This window comes from Dasypus novemcinctus, chromosome 1, assembly GCF_030445035.2.
Source record: "Dasypus novemcinctus isolate mDasNov1 chromosome 1, mDasNov1.1.hap2, whole genome shotgun sequence".
Taxonomy (NCBI): Eukaryota; Metazoa; Chordata; class Mammalia; order Cingulata; family Dasypodidae; genus Dasypus; species Dasypus novemcinctus.
In genome coordinates, this window is record NC_080673.1 from 189,222,410 (window position 1) to 189,243,390 (window position 20,981).

Below are 20,981 nucleotides of genomic sequence, written 5' to 3' on the forward strand. Positions count from 1 at the left end.
CAAAACAAAACTTGATGAATATAATGCAATGGTCTCAGGGTGGTAACATTATTATAATGGCAAGAACTTAACTGGTCATTTTGCATCCTGCCAGTAAAAATCTTGGGACAGGTAATGAAATATGTTATTGTTGACATAATATGGAGCCTTTTTCCTTAATAGTGTAGCACAGGTTAGCATAGTAACTACTACTATTTCCCTGCATATCATATTATGCTTTGACAGTTGCCTCATTAAATTTATATCAGATAGGGATGAGAATGCAGTTAAAGAACCAGTGTTGTAACTATGACATTACAATATTTAATTTTTATAACATTGACTGCATCATTGCTAGAAACATGCTTTTCCCAAAGATGAGATTTTTTAAAATAAAAAATATTCTATTAAGAAGAGCAAGCTAAAAAGCTTACTGGGTTTTATTATGGATCAGACATGTTCAAGTCCTAACCCCAAGTCCTGTGGATGTGATCCCATTTATAAATAAGATCTTTGATAATATTATAGTTAAAGTAAGTCCAAACTGAATCAAGGTGTGTCTTAATTCAATGTGCCTGGAACGCTTATAAGCAGAGGATATTTGGGCACAGTGAGAAGGAGGAGACACCCAAGGAGAGAGAAGGCAGGATGGAGGCAGAGCTTGAGTTATGGAGTGTTGGCAATCCACTGCCAGAATGCTACAGAATCTAAAGAAAGCAGGGCCTTCCTGACACATTGATTTTGCATTTCCAGCCTCCAAACCTGTGAGACAAATTCCCTGTTTAAGCCAACTAGTCTGTGGTACTTTGTTACAGTATTCCTGGTAAATGAAGATATTCATAAACATTAGGAAGAACCATAAAAACTTGCAGGTCATGTCCACATGCAGAATCTGCTAAACCAGGTCAAAGCAATCATCCCTTCTACACACCAATCCCAGGGCAGGCTGGAAACTGTTTTCTAACTGCCCTCCTTGTTTTTGGAGCTCCTTCTCTCTTATCTAGAATAATCTACCCCACAGGCATATTTGACCTTGTCACTTTCCAGCTTTTGCTGACACTCCTCAGTTTTTTATCTGTAAAAATGGGAGAAATAACTACCCATGTCATAGGTTTATCAATAGCACATATAGCATATTTGACATCCAGAGCAAATCATTTCATAATACATCTATCCTGTATATAACAAAATTATTTTCTATGTAGTTTGTCACATTCATGAATTGGGTAGGAGTTAAATTTTAAATTTTAATTTCTAGGACTTTACTCAAATTTCATGAAATTTTCACTCACCAGGGAAAAATATTACATTTTACACTTAAATTTTAGACTAAATAAAACTTAAAGTGACAGTAAAAATGGCACAACTGGAGCAATTCAAAACTCATAGTCACCTGCAATTGTTTAAGACTTAAACACAAGTTATTAGTTTCGGGAAATAGTATATTATCATGGACTTTATTTGGAATTGCCAACTCATGATGATAATAATAATTGGTTTCATAATTCTTAAAATTCTCTACAGACAATGGGCCCCCTTATTTTCTGTATCACACAGTGGGTTGATCTCACTGCCTTGCCTGTGGTATGTTGCCACTGAAATTTCTAAGGGTTAAATGGATTAACATGCAAACGACTTAGAAAAGTGTCCGACATATAGTGGAGGCTTAATAAAAATAATAATAGGTATTAACTATAATAACTGTGGTTTTAGACATAAAGCTATTGCACATTCATACAACAGTATAGCATAACATAACTTATTTATACACTGGGAACCAAAAAATTCGAGTGACTCATTTTATTGCAATATTCACTTCATTGCAGTGATCTGGAACTGAATTCATAATATATTCAAGGTATGCCTGTATTTTTAAGCAGAAGAGTTATTTGATTTGGAGTATTGACTATTACTCTGGCATTAGTGTGGATTATAAATTGGAGAGGGAAAGTACTTGGGGAAAGAAGACTTTTGGTTGTAAGATCTGATGATGAGTTGGTGGGGACTGTCCTTAAATAGGATAGTGGGGGTGATTCTGTAGATTCAGGAAGTACAAGTGATAGGATCTGGTGATTGGATATTGGTGGTTAGGGACGGGATGGGATCAAAGATGTGTTTTCTAGGTTGGTCTGCAATTCAGATGGTGACACGAAATACTAAGAGAGTTAGAGGGATGAAACCACAAGAGATGAAACCAGTCACTAAGATTGGTAGTAATGGTGGGGGCAGACTTTGTGGAAGGATGATGTGACAGTCTGAAGTTCTTTTATGAATCCCCCAAAGAGATAGAGTACATTTTTGAACTAATCTATTCCCATGGGTGTGAGATTCTTTTGATTGGACTATGTCAGTGAGGTGTGATTTAGGTTGAGTCTCTGACCTCTTGCTGGGTCTGATGTAATCAGAGACACACAGAGAGCTAAGATATACACTGAAAAAGAGAGCTTTGCCATATTTGATCCTGCCACATGAGAGAAAGAATCCCAGGTTCACCCATAGCTGCAGAAAGGCAGAGAAGCTCTGAGAGACTGAGAAAGGATACCAGGAAAGTGATAAACCCTATGCCTAGCTGCTTGTATCTGAGCTCTGGGAGATGGTAGACTCTGTAGAGGAAGGCAGAGACCTCAGCAGAGATCAGGGACCATCTTTGCCATGTAGTTGGACACCAGGATTAACAATTGCTGACTTTGGTAAGGAAGCATTTCTGATGGTGCCTTGATTTGGATACTTCATGGCCTCAGAACTATAAGATTTTACCCTAAATAAAATTCCCATTATATAAGTCAATCCATTTCTGGTACTTTGCATTGGCAGCCTTTGGCAAACCAGGACAAATGATGAGCCCCATTTTGGCCTTGCTAGATGTGAGGTTTCTATAGACATTCAAGTGGAGGTATTGAGAAATCACCATTTGGAATCCATCCATACAGAGACAGGAGTAGCAATAAGCACTCCAATGGGGTGTGAAGGTTGAGAAGATAAATCGACTGATGTCAGAGCCCTGAGTCATACCCAATGTTGCAGAAACAAAAGAAGAAAATTCAGAAAAGGAAACTGAGAAGGAATGGGCAGAAGAATACAGGGAATTCTGGGAAAGAATGATGTTGGACAAGTTCTTCTGTTTTGGAATTTAAAATAGCATTATATCTCTACTTGTCCACTTCTTTGTTTTGGTAGGTGCTTAGTACAAGTGTGTTGAATGGGAAGAAAAAGTTAAAGTACCCCCAAATAAAGTTGATTTTCTACTCTGCTATATTTCTGAAGCAGTACATTTAAATAATCAGAACTGATGAATTCAGTTATAACCAATGTTGTCTTGCAAAGGGAGTATTTGAGTGTGTCATTTCTCATTGTCGTTGTTTACATTCATCTAATTTATTTAAACTTGAATAACTTTGGGCTTTGGTTAAGAGCTCTAAAAGAGATGGCAAGTTGCAATTACGCAGAAGAAAAGCAGAAGAAATATTGTCAGCAATAAAGAGCCAGTATATATTCCAAGATATGATCAAATTAAAGAAAACATGTCAAATACATTGGAAACCATGGACCATAGGAAAAAAGCTGTAACAGGAATCTTGCCAGAAAGAGTCTGTCCAATCTGTTTAGGCAGGAAGTATGTGCCAAGATAGAATGATTTATGTGGAAATTTGAAAACCTGATCCACACCGTATTGAAATTAGAAGACCATGGGAATAATATGAGATTATTTTGTCCAGTGTCAAAAAGCTTTACTTACTATTCTCAATAGAATATCAAGCAGGTAGTTAGGGAGATGAGAATACTCCTCCCAGAAACAGCAGTAGAAAGGCCAGAGTTCCTTATAAAAGTGGAATGTGCTGGGAAATATGTAGGTTTGACACCTAATTTATAAGCAATTCTGTATAATTGAAAGAGGACATGCTTTTGGAGTCCTACTGAACCTGGGTTCAAATCCACTGCAGACAAATAGAAGTCGTAAGATCTTAATTAAGTTACTTAACATTTTGCAGTCTTAGTTTTCTTATTTTTAAAAGAGATATAATATTTCCAAACATATTGGATTATGTGATGAAATATACAGAAAGTATCTAGAACATTTTCAGTTTATTACTCAACAAAACCATAATTTCCCAAACAGTACTCAGCAGTATTAGAAACATGTGGGGACAGCAGTACTAGTTCTTTGGTTATTCTAGTCATTATGCATTTTATAAAGGTATATGTTTCTGAAATATTTATTTCAGAAATTCGTTTGACCTTTTACTATTTTTTGATACTGCTCGCTTGATTATTAAAGCAGTCGTTTGGGCAACATATTTGATTTCATAACTTTGTGCTTTTCTGCCTTAAAACACAAATGTGCTCACACACACATACTCTTGCTACCACCACCACCACCACCATGTCAGCAACAACAATTAAAAACATTTTTTTTATTGGAATAAATATTAACGTGTGCTTTGTGCTCTACACCAGGAGTTTCCTGGAAATGTCTGTAAAGTTTTGAAAAGTTAAGATTTTACATTACTCTGATAAATCAACGGAGAGTCAAAGATTACAGAGAAGTTCATAGAAAATTGAAAAAAAAGTGCTGCCAGCTCTTTTTCCATCCTCACAGAAATCAAGGGAACCCAGAGTTCTCCAGGGTAGTAAACTAAATTTAATTACTGTGTTATTGCACAATAAATACACTCCCTAATTTTTAAGTAATTAGAAGAAAATATATAAATGAAGAGAAGTAATAGTTATGTAAATGAAGGATTACTTTTATTTTTCCTGTGATTCTTAAATTAGAATGAGAAAACATAGCAAAGAAGTTAAGCATATATTGTCAATGACAAAACAGATTTGAATAGATACTCCATCAAAATTATCTGAAGTTGGTTTTGTATTGATGAGTCTTCATAAAAACCATAATCTCTTTGAGATGTGATGCTCTGAGTTGCCAAACTAATGCTTTTTCTCATTTTTAGAAAACTTGGGTTTAAAAAATCCAGACTGATGCATCAAATTAGATCATTTCTGGCCATTGATTTTTTTTTTAATGAAAGAATTTACACTTTCACTTGAATTTTTATTTGGTTTTCAGTGCTGAATATTGATGGTTATATCTCAAATAGTTCATGAGCACAATGATATGTCTATCTGAATTTATCTAAAAGTAATCACGGATTTTGAGGAAGAAAGGAAATTAGAGGCCAGAAGCAAAAAAGGAATCTATGCTCAAAGTGTGAGAGGAGTAAAAAAACCCATAAAATTATGCATATGTTGGGATTGGTTATGCTTAAAAGTATAACCAACAATGAAATGGATGCCAGTTTTATTGTGGGAGCTAAGTGTGGGAAACTGGGAAACTGATATAGTTGCTAGATCATAATGTAGGGCTCCAAAGGGGTGTTTCAAGTTGAGGTAGCTAAAGATAGAGGAGTATTTTAATATTTTAATAGCTGGTATCATACACTGGTCAATTTTCATCTTTAGCTATACCATCTTCATTTTGCATGATAAAGCAAACCAGAGTACCAAGGACCCAGCTTCATGTGTGTGGGCAGCTTGAAGTGGAAATCTTTGCATCAGCGTCATTCTAAATTCCAGGAGGAGGCTTCCTATGTGTGGGGAGCTTGAACTGGAACTTTGGCATCAGCATCATTCTAAATTCTAGCAGGAGGTCATTTCTTGCCTCAGTGGTAATCCAGAAATCTCCTTGCCTGGTAGTAAACCATTCTACCTAGTCATTAATGGAAACCATCTCCAGAAGAAATCAGAATACCCAGTGAAAACAATGCAGTGTGAAAATCTGAAGCCCAGAAACTAATCTAAAACTGGTCTGAAAATAGAAATCCCTGTAGAGACTTTGCAGAGTCAAATGTAAAAGCATATCTTTTGGATGTCTCCAGAAGATGAGATAAATGAGATTCCTATGAGAGAAATCTCCATTGAAGGTGACATAAAAGACAAAATAGGGAAGCAGACTTGGCCCAGTGGTTAGGGCATCTGTCTACCACATGGGAGGTCTGAGGTTCAAACCCCGGGCATCCTTGACCCGTGTGGAGCTGGCCCACGCCCAGTGCTGATGCGCTCAAGGAGTGCCGTGCCACACAGGGGTGTCTCCGCGTAGGGAACCTCCACGTGTAAGGAGTGCGCCCCATAAGGAGAGCTGTCAAGCATGAAAGAAAGTTCAGCCTGCCCAGGAATGGCGCTGCACACACAGAGAGCTGACACACAAGATGACGCAACAGAAAGAAACACAGATTCCCATGCCGCTGATAACAGCAGAAGCGGACAAAGAAGAACATGTGGCAAAATGGACACAGAGAGCAGACAATGGGGGGGGGGGGGGGAAGGTGAGAGAAATAAATAAATAAATCTTAAAAAAAAAGAAAAGACAAAAACAGCACTCCTAAGAATATCCACAGTCAGTGATTCTCACCTGATTCTAAACAGGAAAATTAATGCCTTCAGAAATAAAGATGAATGGACAATTTGAAAGGAATTGTAAAATACATACAATACATTTTCTTTTTAAAGTAGACAAAGAATTGGAATCCTAAAACAGGAACAATAGATTATTTTTTGAAAAAGATAATAGAGCTAAATAGATATTCTAGGAAAAAAACTTAAAACCAGATATGAAATAAAATTTTAAAAAATCATATCATCTCCATAGATTTGGAAAAGCACCTGATAAAATGAATATTTATTCTAGAATACCTCTTTTAGATCATCTGTAACAACATAGTAGTGGATGGATTATTTATATGTATACATATATATATATACACACATAAACACACACAAGCAGGCATCATATTTCATGACAGATTATGAAGTTTTCATGACAAAGAAGCAATGAGTATGCCTTCTGTGACCTTCATCAACGTGTTTAATCTATTCCAATTGCACATTTTTATATCTGTCAACATTTCAGATTGTGGAATATGCTTTGCAATCCATCATGTCTTAGCAGTGTGTCATAGTTTCCTAACTGATAAAATATTTTCTTAGTAGCAGATAAATTAGTAGGACCTTTAAAATCAATAATATCTTATATTTAAAGCAATATTGCATTTTGTGTTGCTGATGCATTATTTACCTTTTTACTATCTAATGCAATTAGACATGACCAAGAAATAAAAGAATTGTAATGGAAGAGGTACAATGATCACTATATACAGATGATAAGATATATAACTTATTCCTTAGAAACTCAAAAAAAAAAAACCAATAGGGTAGCCATTTGCAAAATAAAACAAAAAGGTGGGATCCTTATGACATTTTTATACAAAAAAAATCTGAGAAAGATTAAAGATACAAACAAAAAAAAAGGAAAACCTTGTGGGTGAAATTCGGACTAATATGTAGATGTCTCAGAGGCCGTGTAAGAAATGCTCTCTATTAAAGCTGCTCAATATTGGAATGGTTCCTTTAATTGCTGTGAGCTCCTTATTTAAAATGTTGAATATGATGCTGAATGAATACCAATTAGTAATTCTGGGGAGAAAATCTTTGTACTAGATGAAATCCCTTTTAATTCTCTAGATCCAAATACAATATCACTCATGTTCTTGGACCTACTATAGGACCACTAGTAGAATTGGAAGATTCCTGTTTAAAATGGAGACTTAGCATATGTGCTTACATTTATCCTTCCATGATCCCTCTGACTTTCCATTAAAGAATTACAAAGGAAATATATTTGGGAACTGTAAGAATAAAGGGCATTGGTGGAGGAAGGATAGTTCTTACTAGTTTCTTATCTCCTTCAATCACATTTTGCCAGACAATGAGAATTTCCAGTAGACCTAAAATCAATAGGTTTTATGAAAACCTCTGTTTCACACTTAATAAGTCCCTAATCCATCTGTAATATTATTCTATTTGATATATAGAACAATATTGTAGGATCATTTATTAAATAAACCATTAAATTGAAATGCCAATAGTTGACCTTGTATCAAGTCCATACGCATAGTTCAATTTTTTCTTAGACTGTTCTTTTTCACTGATCTACTTGTCCTTTCTGTGTCAAAACTCAATGCCATTTGTGTTTTGATCATAATGGTGTTATGGTAAGTTCTCTTACTTAGCATATGTCACTCACACTCTTTTAGTTCATATTTCTATTGGTTAGTCTCAGACACAAAGAATTCCAAATTAAGTTTAAAATTATTTTACCTAATTATAGAGGAAAAAAAGATAAACCGTTTATTACTGAATTATAACTTGTCCCTTTTGTTCATCATTTTATATCTACTTCATAGAAATAATTAGCACAGAGCTAGAGAACAACACCTTTCTTTTGAATACTGAATGATACACATAATAGTAATATGAGTATTAACAGTTTTAAGAGTTATTATGTTGTCCTTCTGATGAGCATGAGCATGTTAACTAATACCTATTTTAATCCTTCCAAAAATAATACTGTTTTGTTATTGTTATGCACTACCATTATCCCCATTTTATAACTGAGAAAAACTGAGGCTGAGAAAAATTAAATAACAGGTTTTATAAACTCACACAGTTAATAAGCACTGATCTGGGCCCTGATTCTAGAACCATACTCTAAAATTTCTGTACCATTACTTTAGACAAGGTCTCTATTCTTTTCCTATGCCAGTTATATTTCTTTTGTATACTATCCTATTTCATGGCATTTATGAGTGAAAGTTTTTTACAGGTAAAATATAAATAGCTGCATTTCAGAACACTCAAACCTTGTTTTACTGTGGCAGAGTCTTCTTTTCTGAGAATAAAAAAATAAATTAGTTATAAGAAAATGACTTTAGATCCTCTTAGATTGTCTGATAAGCCACACATAATGCTTGAGATAATCTTTTCTGAAAGCTTTTCTGGCAAATTGCTGTTAACACTCAGGTCTGACAGTTTAATGCTATTACATTACAAAATATATGTCCTTTCCTAAAATAAACATGTTTTATAATAGCAATACAGATGTTGTCAAGGGGCAAGGTTATCTGGAGATAATTAGACCCTAGAGAGATTACAGGCTCTTAGATCATGAGAGCAGTATTGTCAGCCTGCCTTATTAAATAATTGTAAGAAAGTCAAAGTCAACTATAAATACACACATTTCCCTGTAATTACTTTTATAAAAGTACAAACCGAAGGTGCATACCAATGTGCTGAGATGATAAGGTCTTTCTCTACATTTACCTAAAATGTCTAAATATATCCACAAAATGAACTTTCAAATTGAATTTTAAATAGGAATGTGAAAGGAAAGATACCTTTTCTTTCCTTTGCTAACATTTTTAGATGAGCTCTTTTAAGGACATTTATAAACCTCTGGCAAATGCAAGGGTTCTAAGCAATATTCCACCCATCCCACTTCATATTCTATCAAACAAACAAACAAAACCTGACAATTATCCAAATACAAGTCACTCTATCTTTGCACATAATATTCCATGTCCTGAAAGATCTGCCCCCCAGTATCAAACTTGTTTACCAGAAGTTGACATCAATCTGAGAAATTTTTACACCTTCTTCAAAATTAGTTTTTATAATAAATTTTGTGAATATTTCCTCCACTAACACTAACCATCCAAATATCCTTGCACCCAGGACATTGAAATGTTTCTTCTCTTCAGTGTTCCATAGCAGTCTATGATTAATTTTATTGACACAGTTATCTGATTGCATTAGATTGTCCATTTACAGGTCATTAGTATTAGACTAAGAATAAGTAGTATAAAGCCTCAGTTCCTAAAAAAACACATAGCCAAAAGCTTTTTGTTCAAAAATATTTGTTGTTGAATGAGATGAAGCTGTCCAAGCAGGTAAATAGGATCAACCATAACATAGAGGGAAAATTATTTTCCCCATATGCCTTGTCAAAATAAGCAGTGGCTTCCATTCTTATTCCCAGGAATAAGGCTATTGACTGTATATAGTCAAAGGAAGTTTTGGACATGAAGATCCCCATTCTTGTGCAACCAGCAACAGAGTGACATAGAAAGTCCCTGAAGGATCTGTTTGGTCTTGATTGGTCCCGCATCCCAGTGGATGGTACAGAATAGTCAATGCCCGACTCCAAACCTCTAGCCTTCTTTTCCATTTGCTTCTCTTAAAGAGCTTACATAACTTCCCCAGGGTGCCATAAAACATGGGTATCTGTTAAACACAAAATTCCTTTGCTACACTAACCAACGAAGCTTCTTTTCAATTCACCTAATTTAATCCTTAAGTCCAAGGACAAATTTTCATGACATATACAGATTTGCCAATAATTTAGCTTCCATTTCTTCAATATTCACAAGATAAGTTTAGGAAAAAGTGGTGTTCACATGCTTCATTCTAGAGCTTGAGTGACATAAAGTACCACATTGTATTAATAAATGTTGTATGATGATATGCTTAAACATTACTAAATTTTTGTGCTTAGCACTTTTTTCCTAGCTGAAATATTCACACATTAGCCAAGGGTCTACCTCTCTTTCCTCTCTACAATAAACAGAATCTCAGCTGATGGATTTAGGAGAAATGAATGACTTTTATCAAAATGATTTGATGGACAGAAGAGCATTTCAACACTCAAGGTTTACACTATTTGAAGATAAGAATTTGACTGTTCATAAATTTCTTAAAAGTATAGCAGGAAAAGGTTATCATCCATGTGGGATGAATGAATGGCCATCATGAATCATGATGGCAAGTGGTATCCTTCACTGCCTCCCACTAGACTTACTAATAGTTTTGTGGAGCAGGCATTTTTCTTTCATTCGTTTATTCATTCATTCAACCATCATTTGTTAAATGTCTACAATATGCCATTGTTTGTTCTAGCTCTGCATATACAGTGGTATGTAAAACAATCTTCTTATTCTCATATAGGAAAAAGATCTATTATGGAAAGACAGAATATGGACAAATAATAGAACTCAAAGAGTCATATTAAGAAGAAAATAAAATATGGAAATGGGACATAGAGAGACTAGTAAACCAGGTTAAAAGATATGCAGTTATTCAATAAGATAAAGCAGAATAGAGACTACTGCATTTGGCATTTGAGATTTTATTGGTCCATACTCTTGACCGGGGGAAGGGGAACAAATCAGACTGAAATCTGTTGAGTGAAAGGGGAGAAAGTAATCCCATTATTTTTCAAGGAGGTTAGTTGCAAAGAGTTAAATCAGCAGCTCATGGAGGAAGCAGTATTGAAGTCAGAATTTTGTTTTGTTTTGTTTTTTATAATGAAGATATGAGTCTCCTTATGTCTTATGGCCTGTATAATATTTTTCTTACACATTTTGTAAAAATATTTTATCTCTAAATGGAAGACTAGTTCCTGTTTCTTGAGCCCTTAGGATGAATCAGACAGTGTCACAGTAACTATCTCAAAATCTTTGAAGGAGGTGCTGTTGATTCTTATTTTACTTATGTGGTGCACTTGAGGTGCTCCCCCATGTTCCCTACCTCATAAAGTTCATGCTTTCAGTTATCCCCTCTTCTTGAGTGTGGGTGGGACATGTGATTTGCTTTGAACAAATAGACTATACCCAAAGGGACAGGATGTAAATGAGTATGTGCAGGTGATTGCGTGAGATAGAAGCGTACATCTAACTGCAGTCTTTCCCTCTCTCTTGCTGGCTTTGGGCGGGGAGAACCCCATGTAGGGCCACAGCAGGTGGGCTCTAGAAGCTGAGGTGACCACTGACTAACAGCCAGCAAGAAAGTGAAGTCTTAAGACTAATAACTGCAAAGAGCTGAATTTTGCTAACATTCTGAGGTGGGGTTAGAAGCAGATGCTTCCCCATCTGTGCCGTTAATGAGACTCCGGACCTGGCCACCTTGATTACAACCTTGTGAGACACAAAGGAAAGGGCCCACTTGAGCCATCCCTGATGCTTCACCCAGAAAAACTGTGAGATAGTAAGTTGTGTTGCTTTAAGCTTTTAAGTTTGTTGTAATTTATTAGCAACAATAGAAAACTAATACAACTTAGGGGAACTCAGGTACAAATAATTGATTTGGCCATAGACGAAATAGCTAGTGGTGGAACCAAAATTTGAATTCAGATACTTTTGACAGCAGAGTCCTCACTCTTAACTATTGTCTTCTCCTGTCTTTATATTAGATGATAAACTCCTTAAAGAGCATCATTGTTTCTCATTTATTGGATGCAGCACAGTAATATAAGAACCATCTTGTTTAGAGTAAAAAGGAAATTATTCACATCTCAGCAGCCAATTACAATAATCTGAAGGCAAATTACTAAACCCCCTTACTCTTGTTTACTCATCTGCAAAGCAAGGATAGTAATATCAGTTTTAGAGTTTGTTTTATGTCCCGGCCCACGGGACGATCAACGGAGACTCCAGGTCCTATGTGGGAAGAATGGTATGGGACAAGAGACACAAAGAACGACAGCAAGACAGTATTCTGATCAAGCTGCAAAATTTTATTGAGGGGACTGAGCATATATACTCTAGGGAGGAGGGGGGTGGCGGGTAAGGATAGGTGACGGTCTGGGATTGGCAGCTGCTGTTGCTAGGACGGAAGGCAGATTTGAGGTAAGAACTTTTGGCGCGAACTAGTTCCGTAAAGAAGGGAGAGGGTGACCTAAGCTATTGTTATATCAGTCCGGGCGGCCATGTTACCGGCATTGCTGAAAGGTAGATTCTATGCATGCTGCCTTAATCGCCCACAACAGTTTTAAAGACACATAACCTAGGTGGTAATGCGAGGACAGATGCTGGACATCGTTATGTCCTGCCATGGCCCACTGGGTGGACTGGGGGAGAGTGTAAACTACAGTGTAAACCACTGTCCATGTGGTGCAGCAGTGCTCCAAAATGTATTCACCAAATGCAGTGGATGTCCCACGATGATGAAGGAGGTTGTTGATGTGCGAGAAGTGGGGTGAGAGGGGTGGGGGTTATATGGGGACCTCATATTTTCTTAATATAACATTTAAAAAAAAATAGAGAGGAAAAAAAGGTCAAATGATGTATCATATTTTCAGAGTCTAAAACCATATAGATAACTCATAAATGTTTTTTCTTTCATCTATTCTATTACCCCATCTCAGAATACTCCCGATGTAAGTTGTACAATAATCGAATGAGCAATTTCAATAACATTCTAGAATTTGTTTTGTAGCTAGGAATCCAGCACCTCTTTGAATATGTTGGCTTTGAATCACAACTCTCTTAATCTAGGAGAAATAGGATAATGGGCCCAAAAACTGTGCACTCATATGGCATCTTCATACCCAAATAGGGAATTTGTCTTGGCGAGCTCTTCTTAAAGCCCAGAGGCGAGAAGTGAAGGAGTTAAAATAGATTGCTGCTGGCAAGTCCCCTTAAATCAAGCCCCTGTTACCAACGATGAAGAATTGGTAAGTGGGGCCGGGGGAGGGGGGGGGGGTGATAGCAGGAGGAGGTGAAATAAACAGTCCTTCTCCCCTGCACAGATTTCACTTCTATAGGCAGGAGGGGAAGCGCAGAGACACTTACAAAGGGTCTTTTATGCAAAGCATTTCAAACGGCTACGATGAAAATACAATATAAAATACACTCTTAGAATATTAGCTGACAGCGAAGCCTAGACAAATAAGAGCATTTTCAATTTGCTCTTAAAAGTCTCCAAGGAGCTGGGAGTTCTTACAGCTGCAGGGAAAAAAGAAAAGGTGAGTCTGAATGCAGCATGAAGAAAATATTCGTGCCCTTATTGAATCAAGATGAACAGGGGCCACTAGTGGAAAGCAAATCCCTGAAGATGGATGGTATATAAACTGCAAGATTCTCTGAAAGGGAATTAAGGCCTTGGTTGTAGAAATCTCTGAAAATCAGAGGTGAAGTCTATAAATGAGCCCAGGGGCTGATAGAAAAGAAAGAACACTCCATTAAATGCAGAGAATAAATACAACTGGGGCCCAGGGAAGACCTTCTGTAATCCCAGTGTCTCTGGAGCTAAAATGTCAGTGTTGGGTATATGTCTGTTCAAACCTGTCGTCTGAATCCCACAGTTGAAACTCTGTCAGAGGATTTACACTTTTTCACTGAATTCTCAAGCATAATAAGAGGCTCCATAGGAAGATGTCAAAGGGAAATAGTGCTGCAAATACATAAAGCAGAACGTTCACTTCAAAACAAAGGTTTAAAATTTGCAAACTTTGCTAGGTATTAACTTGATCTAATTTTCACAAAAGACATTTATTGAGCTCTATATTCGGAGATGGTTTTATTAGGACTTTCAAATTATAGTACCAAAATGGAAGCCTAAAATAATGTATTGAGTTGTAAACCAATATGTGAGACTATTGCTCTGCCGTTTTAATGAATTGGAAAATAATGATGGACTATCCGGAGAAGCGGGCAATGTTTCCAGGTTTTGCTTTGCTTTGCTATTGGCTTTACTTTCAAGGTATATTGAGAATTCAATCCTTTCTCACTTCTTCCACTGCTACCTCTCATGTTTAAGATGCTATTATCTCTCTCTGGGGTATCATAATAGCGTCATAATTATCTTCTTGTCTTCAAACTTGGCTCCCTATAATATATTCTCTACTTGGAATGAATCCTCATATTAAAAACTAATGAAAAAATATAAAAAAAATTTTTGACATTTTGCCTTACATCACTGTAAGAAACACAGTGTCCCGTATGTACAGTGACATTTTCTTCCATTTATCCCCCCAGTGTCTTACTATTTTTCATTGAGTCTACAAAGAAGTTTTAGGTCATAGCAAAGTCACGCACAGAATATAGGGGACTCCCATGTATCAAAATGCCCCCTGTTCGTCTATTCTATTACTCCCTCCCCCTTGCCTTAGGACCCTTGGCAAACACCAGGTTTCACTCCTTGCAGGACCAGATTCATAGTTACTTGCAACAACGCTGAGGGTTTGACACACTCATCTGTCCTCCCTTACTGGGCACCATCCATGCTGTCGAGACATTCCTGCCCCTCTATTCTGAGAAAATAGCAGGCTTTCCCAGGATGGGAGTCTAGCACATTCCTGCTCATTATGTGAGTTTCCATTCATTGATATAACCCACTATGCCAAGATGAACAGTCATACTCTTCTTAGAAACCACTCCTAGTGTGCCCTTTCCTGAATGCCCCCCACATCCAAGTCCCTAAAGCAGTAACCCTATCTTGCCCTATTGCCAAAAGAGCATTCCCAACATTGTAGTTTCAACCATTTACCCACCTATCCTCAGTGTTTATCTGCTCCCTCCCGCAACCCTCCCCCCAGTTACATGGACAGTCCAGTCCCCCCTCCACACCCTATCCACTGACATACCTGCACTGCCTAACCCAATAGTATCACTGCATCACTATCATGTCCCTCTAATGCATAACTACACATTTCTATCTTATCATAGATTTTGCCCATATGGACATTTGCTCACAGTCTTCTTCTATTTCCTATTTTCTGAAAGAAAACCAATCTTTCAGACTCTAGCTCTGTGAGTCTGCTCAATTTGCTTAATTCATATCAGTGAGGTCATGTATTATTTGTCCTTCAGTGCCTATCTTGCTTCACTCAACGTAAGGTCCTCAAGATCCACCAGGTGTTATCCCATGTGTTTATACTATATTCCTTTTTACAGCTGAGTAATTTTCCATTGTATGTATATACCACAATTTGTTTATCCATTCATCTGCTGAAGGGCATTTAGACTGATTCCAACTTGTGGCAATAGTGAATAATGCCACTATGAACATTGGCGTACATATATCTATTTGTGTCCTTGCTTTCAATTCTTCTGGGTATATACCCAGCAGTGGAATTGCTGGATCATATGGCAGATTTATAGTTAATTTTCTGAGGAAACACTGTACTGTCCTCCACAATGGTTGCACAATTCTACATTCCCACCAGCAGTGGATGAGGATTCCCATTTCTCCACATCCTCTCCAACACTTATATTTCTCTGTTTTTTTAATAGCTGCCAGTCTAATGGGTATAAGATGATATCTCATTGTAGTTTTGATATGCATTTCCCTAATGGCTAGTGATGTCGAGCATATTTTCATATGCTTTTTAACCAATCATATTGCTTCTTTAGAGAAGCACTTTAGAGAAGCTTCTTTAGAGAAGCACTATTCAAATCACTTGCCCATTTTTTAAATGGGATGTTTGTCTTTTTATTTTTGAGGTATAGAATTTCTTTATATATGCAAGATATTAGTCCCCTCTCAGATATATGGTTACCAAATACTTTCTTTTATGGAATAGGCTGCCTTTTCACTTTCTTGACACACTCCCTTGAGATGCAAAGGTTTTTATTTTGAGGAGATTTCACTTATCTATTTTTTCTTTCGCTGCTCATGCTTTGGGTGTAAAGTTCATGAAATCATTTCCTATTACAAGATCCTGTAGATGCTTCCCTACATTATCTTCTAAGGTCTTTATGGTCTTGGCTTATATTTAGATCTTTGAGACATCTTGAGTTAATTTTTGTGCAAGGTGTGAGACGGTGTTCCTCTCTCATTCTTTTGGATATGAATATCCAGTTCTCCGAGCACCATTTGTTGAAGAGGACATTCTCAACCAATTTAATGGGGTTGGTGGCCTTGTCAAATATAAGTTGACTATATATGTGAGGATCTATATGAGAACTCTCAGTTTGGTTCCATTGGCTAGTATGTCTGTTCTTGTGCCAGTACCATGCACCTTTGACCACCATAGCTTTGTAGTATGTTTTAAAGTCAGGTAGTGTAATTCCTCCAATTTTGTTTTTCTTTTTCTTTATGTCTTTGGCTATTTGGGACCTCTTGCCCTTCCATATGTATTTCACAGTTAGTTTTTCCAATTTAGTAAAAAATGCTGTGGTAATTTTTATTAGGATTGCATTAAATTTGTAGATCAGGTTGGGTAGGATAGACATCTTAATGATATTTAGTATTCATATCCATGGACATGGAATATTCTTCCATTTATTCATGTATTCTTTGATTTCCTTTAATCGTGGTGTACAGTTTTCTGTGTATGTCCTTTACATTTTTAGTTAAATTTATTCTTAGGTATTTGATTCTTTTAGTTGCTATGGTAAATAGTATTTTTTTCTTGATTTTGTCCTTATATTGTTCATTGTTGGTATAGAGAAATGCTACTGATTTTTGCACATTGATCTTATAACCTGTGGCCTTACTGAACTCATTTATAAGGTCTAGAAGCCTTGTTGGAGATTTCCCAGAGCATTCTATAAATATATGATCATGTTGTCTGCAAATAGTGAAATTTTTACTTCCTCCTTTCCAATATGGATGCCTTTCATATCTTTTCCTTCTCTAAGTGCTTGAGCAAGTACTTCCGGCACAAAGTTAAATAGAAGCTGTGAAAGTGGGCCTCCTAGTCTTTTTCCCTATCTTAAAGGGAAAGATTTTAGGATCTCTCCATTAAGTATGATGACAGCTGTGGGTTTTCCTTATATACCCTTTATCATGTTGGGGAAGTTTCCTTCTATTCCTATCTTTTGAAGTGTTTTTATCAGGAAAGGGTACTGTATTTTGTCAAATGTTTTTCTGCATCTATAGAGATGATCATGTGATTTTTTTCTTTTGATCTGTTTATGTGGCGTATTACATTGATTGATTTTCTTGTGTTGAACCATCCTTGCATACCAGGGATGAAACCCACTTGGTCCTGGTGTATAATTTGTTTGATGTATTGTTGAACGTGATTAGCAAGTATTTTGTTGAGGATTTAGTATTAGAGGGATTGGTCTATAGCTTTATTTTCTTGTGGCATCTTTGTTTGGTATTAGGGTGATGTTGGCATTATAGAATGAGTTAGGCTATGTTCCCTCCTATTCTATTTTTTGGAAAAGTTTAAGCAGGATTTTTGTTAGTTTTTTCCAGAATGTATGGTACAATTCATCTATTAATGTTTGTCTTGATGGGTTTGTTCAGATGATTACCTTCTCTTTGTAATCTAGCATTTTATTTTGTTGTTGCTTTAGTGTGTGTGGTTCATTTTGACACTTCATTCCTCTTATTCTATTTCCTTGCTATTGTCTATGTTCCCTTGGGAAAAAAACAGATCCAGAGAAAAAGAAAGGGGTAAGAAGAGAAAAAGGAAATTAGTACTTAAAATAGCCAAAGGTAGAAGGGAGACCATATAAGACCTAGGAAAATGAATAATTAACTCGAGTAAGAAGCGCAAAGGAATAAGAATATAAAAGTAGAGTACAAACAAGGAGATGAGAAACTGAATATATGAAAATACATAGGATGAATTAAAAGGCCAGGATCATTAGAAGAGAGGGAAAGGGAAAGACAAATAGAAAAAAAGTAAAAAAAGAAAGAAAACAGAGAATAAAGGAGAGTAAAATAAAACTGGAAAAACTGAAGACCAAATGAAAAGAGTGGAATATAAGAGCAACAACAGAAAGCAGAAGACAGAAAGATGAAGGAAGGAAAAGAAAGAACGTAGGGAGACAAAATTGGTAAACAAAGGAAGGGAAAACACAGTAAAGAAAAAAAACAAGACAGTAGCACCTGATTAAAAAAGGGAAAGAGGAAAACAAAAAGAACAAAAACAAATAAGCAAACAAACAAACAAAAACCATGGAAAAACAGCTTTCCCTCTTTGGCCTCTAAAGAGCTTCTCAGGCTGCTGGTGTTCATCAATTAATTACCCTGCAACCTGCCCTCTACAGATTTTAAACCAGGTTTTAGCAAGTAAACTAGGTTACATTTTAAAAAAGGAACTCTTTTCTAAGAAAAATAAGAGATCCAAGAAAAACTAATGCAAAAAGAATGTCTCTGTCTTCCCTGTCCTAAACTATCAGCTTAATGTCTGATAACCCAGGGGATCACCTCTCTAAGAAGAGCTAATAATTGAACCAGGGACCTTGTATATTCAAGGTGGGAATTTCTCCACTGAGCTAAACTTTCTCCTTCCAAAGGTTAGCCTTTCAGAAAGACATCTGCCCACTTTCCCTAGGAGAGATGAGAATCCTTGAAGTTGTCCAGAGTCCTGCTGATTAGGTGTCTGTCTGACTCCACTGCCTTTCTATTCTAATTGCTTTCTTGCCCAGATCAGATGGAATGACAGCCTGTGTGAGCAGATGCCCCTTCCCCTCTCCTGGTAAGGTGGAGGTCCCTTCAGAGATTCAAAGCGAACTGTGGTGACCAAACTCACCACAAAGTAACGACTCTTGACCCTCTTCCAGACCTCTCCTTCTCCCAGAGAACCCTCAATAAGCTCTTGAAAGCTTATTGAAGCTGATTACTGCCTGTCTCCCTTAGGGGAATTTTTGGAATTTTGATAGTTTTCAGTGCCAGACTAGTCAATTGCCTGTCTATGCCCCCTCCCCAACCAACTTCCTCTTTTCCAGGTTGGCTGGGTGTGTCAGGCTGCCTGAGCAGATTCCTCTCTCCCCTCTACCTGCCTCCACCTTGGTGCCTGAGGTTCAAAAGGGGCTCAGGTAGTCAAACCACAGAAAGAAAACCCTCTCCTCCCTTTACCAGAACGCTGTTCCTACCAGAGAAGGTTTCCTCCCACTCAGTGGCTGGTGGGAGTTAGGGGGTTCATGGAGGCTTTTTGCCTTTAGAGTGGGGCTTAGCCTCCTGCACTTTCAGTCATGGGTGAGAAATTCAAGGTTTTCCCTTAGGCTCTTTTATTTCTTTGTCCAGTTCCCTCCAGATCTATGCCTTGAAGCCTTCTGCTCTGTAGATTCCCAAAGCAGTTCACTTGTAGGATTTGGCATCTTCTCAGCTGTTTTTTATGAGAGAACTGGGGAATACACATCTAAGCCCATACAACCTTGCCAGAACTCCAGCATTAACTTTAAAAGGTAAAAATCTAGAATCCAGAGAGGTGGAACACTGGAACACTAAAGCAAGCAATCAGATAGAGAAAAAAATGACATATTTTCCCTGGGTTTCCTTTGTCTCTAATTTTATTTTAATGTGGTTCTAATACTATGTTTTGCTTTATTATGGAATAATTTTAACCAGAAAGTAAACAGAATCATGTAATTATAGGTATTATCATTATTCAGTTATAATTAATTCATTTGCTTTACATTTCCTTTTAAGTAATAACAATTTACAGAGAGAGTTGAGGCCACTCTGTGCATTCTTCCATTATGGCATTTACCTCTCCCTCTCTCTGCATTTTGTATTTATTTCTTCCTTATATGTTTAATATATGTATTAAATATATATATGTATATTATATAGTGGATATATACATCCATAATTTAAATACGTTTCTTTTATACATTTTAAAACTTCATATAAATATTGTCATAGAGTACATATTTAACAATTGGATCATTCTGTTCAACATTTTATTTAAAGATATCCAAATAGTACTAGTTCAATAATTTTTCTGACCACAACGTATTTTTCATTTTTCCTCTTTTCTTGACTTCTATTTAATTGAGGAAGTTTTAGCCAGTTCACTTAAATTTTCTCTGCTAGCTAGGAAGCTATTGAATATAATTTTGTGAGTTAGTTGAAAAAAAATTTAAGATATAGCATTAACAACAATTTTGCCTATACAATTTAGGTATTAAAACTCCCGACAAACACATCCCCATACACAAACACATTCACACACACTTCTTAATAGTCTAGTTATATTCTATTTTAAAACACAACAGAGCTAATTTAGTTAGTAGTTGAATTTATCACCACAATTTGTTAATTTTTCATTTGACAGTTTATCTCCTTATATCCCATCCCTTCCCACTAGGTTTGTACTCTTCTTACTAATGTATACCAGTGCTGTGTCTGCAATATATTTGTTTTGCCCTCTGTCTTGAAAAATACTTCAGCAGGATGTAAAAAATTAGGTTGAATTTTATTTTACATCCAATTTTGAATCTACTTTTCATTTTTGCTGAAGAGGAATTTGCTATGTCTAATCATCACTTCTTTGAGGGTAATCTGTCTTTTTTTTATGGTGGCTTCTGAGACATTATCTTTATTTTATATTTGATGCTTTGCTGTTTGATTATAGTGTGTCTAAGGGTGGATTTATGTTGATTATTTTTCAGCTGGGTGCTTTTTGAATGACCCAACAAGTAAATTTT